This window comes from Tachyglossus aculeatus, chromosome 12, assembly GCF_015852505.1.
Source record: "Tachyglossus aculeatus isolate mTacAcu1 chromosome 12, mTacAcu1.pri, whole genome shotgun sequence".
Classification (NCBI taxonomy): Eukaryota; Metazoa; Chordata; class Mammalia; order Monotremata; family Tachyglossidae; genus Tachyglossus; species Tachyglossus aculeatus.
Genome location: NC_052077.1, coordinates 43,996,893 through 44,007,964, shown reverse-complemented (window position 1 = coordinate 44,007,964; position 11,072 = coordinate 43,996,893).

The following is an 11,072-nucleotide window of genomic DNA, read 5'->3' as shown; positions in this document are numbered from 1 at the left end:
GTGTCTGGTATGTAGTAAGCGCTTAGCAAATATTATGCAAAGTAGTAGCAGTATTTATTGAGCACCCAGTTAAAAAAAAAAGGTCACTGTACTAAGCGCAAATTTCGGGCAAATACCGGTCTCCCGTGAATGCAGGAGGAAGGTGTGAACAATAGGGCACACGGGGGTCGGGCGGCCCAATAGCCAAGGTGAAGTTTTTAGAGAAGCAGCGTGTCTCAGTGGAAAGAGCGCGGGCTTTGGAGTCGGAGGTCGTGGGTTCAAATCCCGGCTCCGCCAATTGTCAGCTGGGTGACTTTGGGCAAGTCACTTAACTTCTCTGGGCCTCAGTTCCCTCATCTGTAAAACGGGGATGAAGACTGTGAGCCCCCCGTGGGACAACCTGATCACCTTGTAACCTCCCCAGCGCTTAGAACAGTGCTTTGCACATAGTAAGCGCTTAATAAATGCCATTAAAAAAAAAATTTCCTCCCACAGTCCAGTCAGCCGGGTGACTGGCCAGAAGGAGCTCCCCTGTTTATCAGGTGGCAGCTGGGCTAGGAGATCCTCTGAAAGATTCAGAGAAGCAGCGTGGCTCAGTGGAAAGAGCCCGGGCTTTGGAGTCAGAGGTCATGGGTTCGAATCCCGGCTCCTCCACACGTCTGCTGCGTGACATTGGGCAAGTCACTTAACTTCTCTGAGCCTCAGTGAGCTCATCTGTAAAATGGGGATGAAGACTGTGAGCCCCACGTGGGACAACCTGATCACCTTGTATCACCTTGTGAAGCAGCATGGTTCAGTGGAAAGGGCATGGGCTTTGGAGTCAGAGGTCATGGGTTCAAATCCCGCCTCCGCCAATTGCCAGCTGTGTGAGTCTGGGCAAGTCACTTAACTTCTCTGTGCCTCAGTTACCTCATCTGTAAAATGGGGATTAAGACTGTGAACCCCCCGTGGGACAACCTGATCACCTTGTAACCTCCCCAGCGCTTAGGACAGTGCTTTGCACATAGTAAGTGCTTAACAAATACCATTATTATTATTATTATGTGAATAAATGAATCCCTAACTGCTAAAAATGGGTAATGAATGCTGGGAACCAACTGGGCAGGGCTTTCAGGAGGGATTTGAAAGCGGGAGGAGATCTGTGGTCTGGCGAATTTGGGGAGGGGAGGGCTGCTTTTAGGGGCCAGATCACAACCGCTGTGGATATCAATCAATCAATCGTATTTATTGAGCGCTTACTGTGTGCAGAGCACTGTACTAAGCGCTTGGGAAGTACAAGTCGGCAACATATAGAGACGGTCCCTACCCAACAGTGGGCTCACAGTCTAAAAGGGGAAGACAGAGCACAAAACCAAACATACTAATAAAATAAAATAAATAGAATAGATATGTACAAGTAAAATACATGCCCACTGCAGGCCAGACGGAGCAGGGGGGAGGTAGGGAGGATCCTTAGGTTGGGGTGGGCTTTTATTCTCTGTCAAGGCTAACTTGGTTGAGATGAGACTCAATAGGAGTCTCAACTCAACTGTGGACTACTGCATCATCCTTCTCTCTGATCTCCCATCCTCGTGTCTCTCCCCACTTCAATCCATACTTCATGTCGCTGCCCAGATTATCTTTGTCCAGAAACGCTCTGGGCATATCACTCCCCTCCTCAAAACTCTCCAGTGGCTACCAATCAATCTGTGCATCAGGCAGAAACTCCTCACCCTGGGCTTCCAGGCCGTCCATCCCCTCGCCCCCTCCTACCTCACATCCCTTCTGTCCTTCTCCAGCCCAGCCCGCACCCTCCGCTCCTCCGCCGCTGATCTCCTCACTGTACCTCGTTCTCGCCCGTCCCGCCATCGATCCCCGGCCCACGTCCTCCCCCGGGCCTGGAATGCCCCCAATCCCTCTGCCCCTCCGCCAAGCTCGCTCTCTTCCTCCCTTCAAGGCCCTGCTGAGAGCTCACCTCCTCCAGGAGGCCTTCCCAGACTGAGCCCCTTCTTTCCTCTCCCCCTCGTCCCCCTCTCCATCCCCCCGTCTTACCTCCTTCCCTTCCCCACAGCACCTGTATAGATGTATATATGGTTGTACATATTTATTACTCTATTTATTTATTTATTTATTTTACTTGTACATATCTATTCTATCTATTTTATTTTGTTAGTATGTTTGGTTTTGTTCTCTGTCTCCCCCTTTTAGACTGTGAGCCCACTGTTGGGTAGGGACTGTCTCTATATGTTGCCAATTTGTACTTCCCAAGCGCTTAGTACAGTGCTCTGCACATAGTAAGCGCTCAATAAATACGATTGATGATGATGATGATGATGATGATGAATAAATACAATTGAATGAATGATTTGGAGGGGGTGAGGGCTGTGGAGAGGCCTAGGACATGCCAACGAATTTCAAGCCTTGCTCAGGAGGGAGAAAATGGGCCTTTCCCCCCGGACCTGGGGGAGAAGTTGGGGGGCGAGGAGGTCCGCATTACCTGCATTACCTTTTAGACTGTGAGCCCACTGTTGGGTAGGGACTGTCTCTATGTGTTGCCAATTTGTACTTCCCAAGCGCTTAGTACCGTGCTCTGCACATAGTAAGCGCTCAATAAATACGATTGATGATGATGATGATGATGCTGGTTGAGGTCGGTGCCCGTCTGCAGCTGCCACAGAAGGAAGCTCCACTGTCCCACACGCATCCCGGGGCGCGTTCACGCCATGAGCCCACTGTTGGGTAGGGACTGTCTCTATATGTTGCCAATTTGTACTTCCCAAGCGCTTAGTACAGTGCTCTGCACATAGTAAGCGCTCAATAAATACGATTGATGATGATGATGATGATGCCCGCCTCCAGCAGAGGCCGAAAGCCCCTCCCCTGTGGTAACAGCACAGGGTGGGTCTTTTCATCCCCATTTTCCAGATGAGGAGACGGAGGCCCAGAGAATAATAATAATAATGGCATTAATTAAGCGCTTACTATGTGCAAAGCGCCGGGGAGTTTACAAGGTGATCAGGCGGTCCCACGGGGGGCTCACAGTCTTAATCCCCATTTTCCAGATGAGGGAACTGAGGCCCAGAGAAGTGAATATTACTCTATTTATTTATTTATTTTACTTGTACACATCTATTCTATTTTATTTTGTTAGTATGTTTGGTTTTGTTCTCTGTCTCCCCCTTTTAGACTGCGAGCCCACTGTTGGGTAGGGACTGTCTCTATAGGTTGCCAGCTTGTCCTTCCCAAGCGCTTAGTACAGTGCTCTGCGCACAGTAAGCGCTCAATAAATACGATTGATGATGATGATGATCTATTCTATTTATTTTATTTTGTTAGTATATGTTTGGTTTTGTTGTCTGTATCCCCCTTTTAGACTGTGAGCCCACTGTTGGGTAGGGACTGTCTCTATAGGTTGATGATGATGATGATGATGATGAAGCGACTCGCCCAGAGTCACCCAGCTGACGAGTGGCAGAGCCAGGATTCGAACCCCTGACCTCGGACTCCAAAGCCCGGGCTCTCTCTGCTGCTTCTCGCTACTTCATCATCATCATCATCATCATGTATATATGTATATGTTTGTATGAATTTATTCCTCTATTTTATTTGTGCATATTTACTCTATTCACTTTATTTTGTTAATATGTTTTGTTGTCTGTCTCCCCCTTCTAGACTGTGAGCCCGCTGTTGGGTAGGGACCGTCTCTATACGTTGCCAACTTGGACTTCCCAAGCGCTTAGTCCAGTGCTCTGCACAAGGTAAACGCTCAATAAATATGATTGAATGTATGTTTATTCTATTTATTTTATATGGTTTATATGTTTTGTTTTGTTGTCTGTCTCCCCCTTCTAGACTGTGAGCCCGCTGTTGGGTAGGGACCGTCTCTATACGTTGCCAACTTGGACTTCCCAAGCGCTTAGTCCAGTGCTCTGCACACAGTAAGCGCTCAATAAATACGATTGAATGAATTAATATTTATTCTATTTATTTTATATGGTTTATATGTTTTGTTTGTCTCCCCCTTCTAGGCTGTGAGCCCGCTGTTGGGTAGGGACCGTCTCTATACGTTGCCAACTTGGACTTCCCAAGCGCTTAGTCCAGTGCTCTGCACACGGTAAGCGCTCAATAAATACGACTGAATGACTGAAAGAATCTGTAAAATGGGGATTAAGACTGTGAGCCCCACGTGGGACACTCCCCCTTCTAGGCCGTGAGCCCGCTGTTGGGTAGGGACCGTCTCTAGATGTTGCCAACTTGGACTTCCCAAGCGCTTAGTACAGTGCTCTGCACACGGTAAGCGCTCAATAAACACGATTGAATGAAATACGATTGAATGCCGGCTCGTCTCTAGGCTGCAAACTCGTCGTGGGCAGGGAACATTGTATGGTGCCCCCTCAAGCACTTAGTACATAATAATAATAATGATGGCATTTGTTAAGCGCTTACTATGTGCAAAGCACTGTTCTAAGCGCTGGGGGGGCTACAAGGTGATCGGGTTGTCCCACGGGGGGCTCACAGTCTTCATCCCCATTTTACAGATGAGGGAACTGAGGCTCAGAGAAGTGAAGCGACTTGCCCCAGGTCACACAGCAGACACGCGGGGGAGGCGGGATTCGAACCCATGACCTTTGACTCCAAAGCCCGGGCTCTTTCCACCGAGCCACGCTGCTTCTCCAAACCACTACCTTGCTGGTACAATCTCTCATCCTATCCCGACTGGATGACTGCATCAGCCTCCTCTCCGATCTCCCATCTTCCCATCTCTTCCCACTTCAATCCATACTTCCCGCCGCTTCCCGGCTCGTCTTTGTCCAGAAACGCTCTGGGAATGTCACTCCCCTCCTCACAAATCTCCAGTGGCTACCGATCAACCTGCGCATCAGGCAGAAACTCCTCACCCTCGGCTACACTTGTTGCCGACCTGTGCTTCCCGAGCGCTTAGTCCAGTGCCCTGCACACAGGAAGCGCTCAATAAGTAGGAATGAAAGACTCACCTCCGCGGAGCAATGGAGGAGCAGCATAGGCCCCAAGGCGCCGAAGACCAGGTGCCAACAGCCGCTGCAGCCCTCGACGACAGTGGAGGCGGCAGGACTTGTACTTCCCAAGCGCTTAGTACAGTGCTCTGCTCATAGTAAGCGCTCAATAAATATGATTGACGGATTGACCCTGGCGAGTACGGCGAGTACAGCGCTCAGTACAGTGCAAGCGCTTAGTACAGTGCTGTGCACATTGTAAGCACCCAATAGAGACGATTGAATGGATGAGAGCACCGCTTCCTGGGCGGCTATAAGGATTGTCTCTATCTGTTGCCCACTTGGGCTGCCCAAGCACTTAGTACAGTGCTGTGCACATAGTAAGCGCCCAATAGAGACGATTGAATGGATGAATGGAGGAGAGCGCCGCTTCCTGGGCGGCTATAAGGATTGTCTCTATCTGTGGCCCACTCGGGCTGCCCAAGCGCTTAGTACAGTCCTGTGCACATAGTAAGCGCCCAATAGAGACGACTGAATGGATGAATGGATGAGAGCACCGCTTCTTGGGCGGCTATAAGGATTGTCTCTATCTGTGGCCGACTTGGGCTGCCCAAGCGCTTAGTACAGTGCTGTGCACATAGTAAGCGCCCAATAAAGACGATTGAATGGATGAGAATGCCGCTTCCTGGGCAGCTATAAGGACCGGCTCTATCTGTTGCCCACTTGGGCTGCCCAAGCGCTTAGTACAGTGCTGTGCACATAGTAAGCGCCCAAGAGATGATTGAATGGATGAATAAAAAAATGAATAAATGTCATTATAATAATAATAATGAATGGATGAGAGCACCGCTTCTTGGGCGGCTATAAGGATTGTCTCTGTTACCCACTTGGGCTGCCCAAGCGCTTAGTACAGTGCTGTGCACATAGTAAGCGCCCAATAAAGACGACTGAATGGATGAGAGCGCCGCTACCTGGGCGGCTATAAGGATTGTCTCTATCTGTGGCCCACTTGGGCTGCTCAAGCGCTTAGTACAGTGCTGTGCACATAGTAAGCGCCCAACAGGGACGATTGAATGGATGAATGGATGAGAGAGCCGCTTCTTGGGCGGCTATATTGTCTCTATCTGTGGCCCACTTGGGCTGCCCAAGCGCTTAGTACAGTGCTGTGCACATAGTAAGCGCCCAATAGAGACGATTGAATGGATGGATGGATGAAAGCACCGCTTCCTGGGCGGCTATAAGGACTGTCTCTATCTGTGGCCCACTTGGGCTGCCCAAGCGCTTAGTACAGTGCTGTGCACATAGTAAGCGCCCAATAAAGACGATTGAATGGATGAGAGCACCACTTCCTGGGCGGCTATAAGGATTGTCTCTATCTGTTGCCCACTTGGGCTGCCCAAGCGCTTAGTACAGTGCTGTGCACATAGTAAGCGCCCAATAGAGACGATTGAATGGATGGATGAGAGCGCCGCTTCCTGCGTGGCTATAAGGATTGTCTCTATCTGTGGCCCACTTGGGCTGCCCAAGCGCTTAGTACAGTGCTGTGCACATAGTAAGCGCCCAATAGAGACGACTGAATGGATGAGAGCGCCGCTTCCTGGGCGGCTATAAGGATTGTCTCTATCTGTGGCCCACTTGGGCTGCCCAAGCGCTTAGTACAGTGCTGTGCACATAGTAAGCGCCCAACAGAGACGATTGAATGGATGAGAGCACCGCTTCCTGGGCGGCTATAAGGATTGTCTCTATCTGTTGCCGACTTGGGCTGCCCAAGCGCTTAGTACAGTGCTGTGCACATAGTAAGCGCCCAATAAAGACGATTGAATGGATTAATGGAGGAGAGCGCCGCTTCTTGGGCGGCTATAAGGATTGGCTCTATCTGTTGCTGACTTGGGCTGCCCAAGCGCTTAGTACAGTGCTGTGCACATAGTAAGCGCCCAATAGAGACGATTGAATGGATGAATGGAGGAGAGCGCCGCTTCCTGGGCGGCTATAAGGATTGTCTCTACCTGTGGCCCACTTGGGCTGCCCAAGCGCTTAGTACAGTGCTGTGCACATAGTAAGCGCTCTATAGAGACGATTGAATGGATGAATAAAAAAATGAATAAATGTCATTATAATAATAATAATGAATGGATGAGAGCACAGCTTCTTGGGCGGCTATAAGGATTGTCTCTATCTGTTACCCACTTGGGCTGCCCAAGCGCTTAGTACAGTGCTGTGCACATAGTAAGCGCCCAAGAGAGACGATTGAATGGATGAGATCGCCGGTTCTTGGGCGGCTATAAGGATTGTCTCTATCTGTGGCCCACTTGGGCTGCCCAAGCGCTTAATACAGTGCTGTGCACATAGTAAGCGCCCAAAAGAAGCGATTGAATGGATGAGGGCCGCTTCTTGCCTGGCTATAAGAAGGCCTGGACACGCCCACTTTAACTAGACCACGCCCACTTCTCAGGTAAGCCACGCCCTCATCCCCTAGGCAGCCGCACGTCCGCCAATAGGAGCCCGTGCGAGCCGGCTCGCGGGACGGGCGGGGCAGCTGATTGGCTGGAGGGGAAGCACCGCTTGAGGGCGGGTGAAGGCGCGGCGTGGCTCCCGGGCGCGCCCCCTTTCCCTAGGCCGCCGCACGTCCGCCAATAGGAGCTCGTGCGAGCCGGCTCGCGGGACGGGCGGGGCAGCTGATTGGCTGGCGGGGAGGTGCCGCTTGAGGGCGGGTGAAGGTGAGGGCGAGGAACCCGGACGTGATGACGTATGTGCGTGCGTGCATGCGTGCGGGGGGAGGGGGCTGCCATGGAGACCGGAGGGGCCTGTCACGTCCCTCACACCCCCACACGGGCCTCTTGCCTCAGCAGGGCGAGGGAATTCATTCATTCATTCATTCATTCATTCATTCATTCATTCATTCATTCATTCATTCATTCATTCATTCATTCAATCGTATGTATTGAGCGCTTACTGTGTGCAGAGCACTGGACTAAGCGCTTGGGAAGTCCAAGTTGGCAACATATAGGGACGGTCCCTACCCAACAGTGGGCTCACAGTCTAGAAGGGGGAGACAGACAACAAAATAAAACATATAAATCATATAAAATAAACAGAATAAATATTCATTCATTCATTCAACTGTATTTATTGAGCTTTTACTGTGTGCAGAGCACTGGACTAAGCGCTTGGGAAGTCCAAGGTGGCAACATATAGAGACGGTCCCTACCCAACAGTGGGCTCACAGTCTAGAAGGGGGAGACAGACAACAAAACAAAACATATAAACCATATAAAATAAATAGAATAAACATTCATTCAACTGTATTTATTGAGCACTTACTGTGTGCAGAGCACTGGACTAAGCGCTTGGGAAGTCCAAGTTGGCAACATATAGAGACGGCTCCTACCCAACAGCGGGCTCACAGTCTAGAAGGGGGAGACAGACAACAAAACAAAACATATAAACCATATAAAATAAATAGAATACATATTCATTCAATCAATCATATTTATTGAGCACTTACTGTGTGCAGAGCACTGTACTAAGCACTTGGGAAGTCCAAGTTGGCAACATATAGAGATGATCCTTAACCAACAGCGGGCTCACAGCCTAGAAGGGGAAGACAGACAACAAAACATATAAACCATATAAAATAAATAGAATAAATATTCATTCATTCTTTCAACCGTATTTATTGAGCGCTTACTGTGTGCAGAGCACTGTACTAATCGCTTGGGAAGTACAAGTTGGCAACATATAGAATCGGTCCCTACCCAACAGCGGGCTCACAGTCTAGAAGGGGGAGATAGACAACAAAACAAAACATATAAACCAAATAAAATAAATAGAATAAATATGTACAAGTAAAATAGAGTAATAAATATGTACAAACAGACATACATATATACAGGATATATACATGTATACAGGGAAGGAGGAGGAGGAGGAGGAGGTTGAGGAAGGCTTTGTGGGTTTGGACTTCACCCTTCCTGCACGTACCAGGAAGCCTCCGCCTGAGGAGTTGCATGGACTAGTGGATAATAACAATAATAATAATAATGGCATTTGTTAAGCGCTTATTATGTGCCAAACACTGTTCTAAGCACTGGGGTGGTTACAAGGTGATCAGGTTGTCTCACAGGAGCCGCACAGTCTTCATCCCCATTTTACAGATGAGGGAACTGAGGCACAGAGAAGTGAAGTGACTTGCCCAAAGTCACACAGCTGACAGTTGGTGGAGTCGGGGTTTGAACCCATGACCTCTGACTCCAAAGCCCGGGCTCTTTCCATTCATTCATTCAATCATATTTATTGAGCGCTTACTGTGTGCAGAGCACTGTACTAAGCGCTTGGAAAGTACAAGTTGGCAACATATAGAGACGGTCCCTACCCAACAGCGGGCTCACAGTCTAGAAGACTGAGCCACTGAGCCACGAGCACTTACTATGTGCCAAGCACTGTTCTAAGCACTGGGGTGGTTACAAGGTGATCAGGTGGTCCCACGGGGGGCTTACAGTCTTCACCCCCATTTTACAGATGAGGTTTTCTAGACTGTGAGCCCGTTGCTGGGTAGGGACCGTCTCTATATGTTGCCAACTTGTACTTCCCAAGCGCTCAGTACAGTGCTCTGCACACAGTAAGCGCTCAATAAAGATGATTGAATGAATGAATGACTAGTGGATAATAATAATGATGGCATTTATTGGAGAAGCAGCGTGGCTCAGTGGAAACAGCCCGGGCTTTGGAGTCAGAGGTCATGGGTTCAAATCCCGGCTCCACCACTTGGCCGCTGTGTGACTTTGGGCAAGTCACTTCACTTCTCTGGGCCTCAGTGACCTCATCTGTAAAATGGGAATAAAGACTGTGAGCCCCCCGGGGGGCAACCTGATCACCTTGTAACCACCCCAGTGCTTGGAACAGTGCTTGGCACATAGTAAGTGCTTAATAAATGTCATTATTATTATTATTCTCTGGCCCTCAGTGACCTCATCTGTAAAATGGGGATGAAGACTGTGAGCCCCCCGTGGGACAACCTGATCACCTTATAACCTCCCCAGCGCTTAGAACAGTGCTTGGCACATAGTAAGTGCTTAATAAATGCCATTATTATTATTATTATTCTCTGGGCCTGAGTTACCTCATCTGTAAAATGAGAATGAAGACTGGGAGCCCCCCGTGGGACAACCTGATCACCTTGTGACCTCCCCAGCGCTTAGAACAGTGCTTGGCACATAGTAAGTGCTTAATAAATGCCATTATTAGTATTATTCTCTGGGCCTGAGTTACCTCATCTGTAAAATGAGGATGAAGACTGTGGGACAACCTGATCACCTGATAACCTCCCCAGCGCTTAGAACAGTGCTTTGCACGTAGTAAGTGCTTAATAAATGTCATTATTCTTCTTACTATTCTCTGGGCCTGAGTTACCTCATCTGTAAAATGAGGCTGAAGACTGTGAGCCCCCCGTGGGACAACCTGATCACCTTGTGACCTCCCCAGCGCTTAGAACAGTGTAGTAAGCGCTTAATAAATGTCATCATCATTATTATTAGCAAGGCCGGGTGGCGGTGGTGATGCTGGGCGACCGGTGGAAGCCCGTGGGGAGAGAGGAGGATGGACCCGGGGGAAAGAGGAGGCCGGGAGGGGAGAGAAGGGGATGGACGCTTTTTAGACTGGGAGCCCACTGTCTTTAGACTGTGAGCCCACTGTTGGGTAGGGACTGTCTCTAGATGTTACCAATTTGTACTTCCCAAGCGCTTAGCCCAGTGCTCTGCACACAGTAAGCGCTCAATAAATACGATTGATGATGATGATGACAGGAGGGGAGAGAGGAGGCCCGGCCCCCACCTTCTCCTGCCCGTTCTGCTGATGCCCCGACGCCGGTTACCAGGCAACCGCACAGCTCTAGGCCAACTCAGCCCGGGGACCACGGGCCCGGCATCCGCACACCACACACTGTGTGTGTGTGTGTGTGTGTGTGTGTGTGTGTGTGTGTGTGTGTGTGTGTGTGTGTGTGTGTGTGTGTGTGTGCCTCCGCGTCTCGTGTGTCCTCCCAAGGCCCCTTCTGCGGCACCTGCCCAGCTGAGCCATGGCGAGCGGCGGGAGGATGCAGGGAGGCGGTGGTTCTGCCGCCGCCCCCTCCTCCCCGTCCTCCTCCCG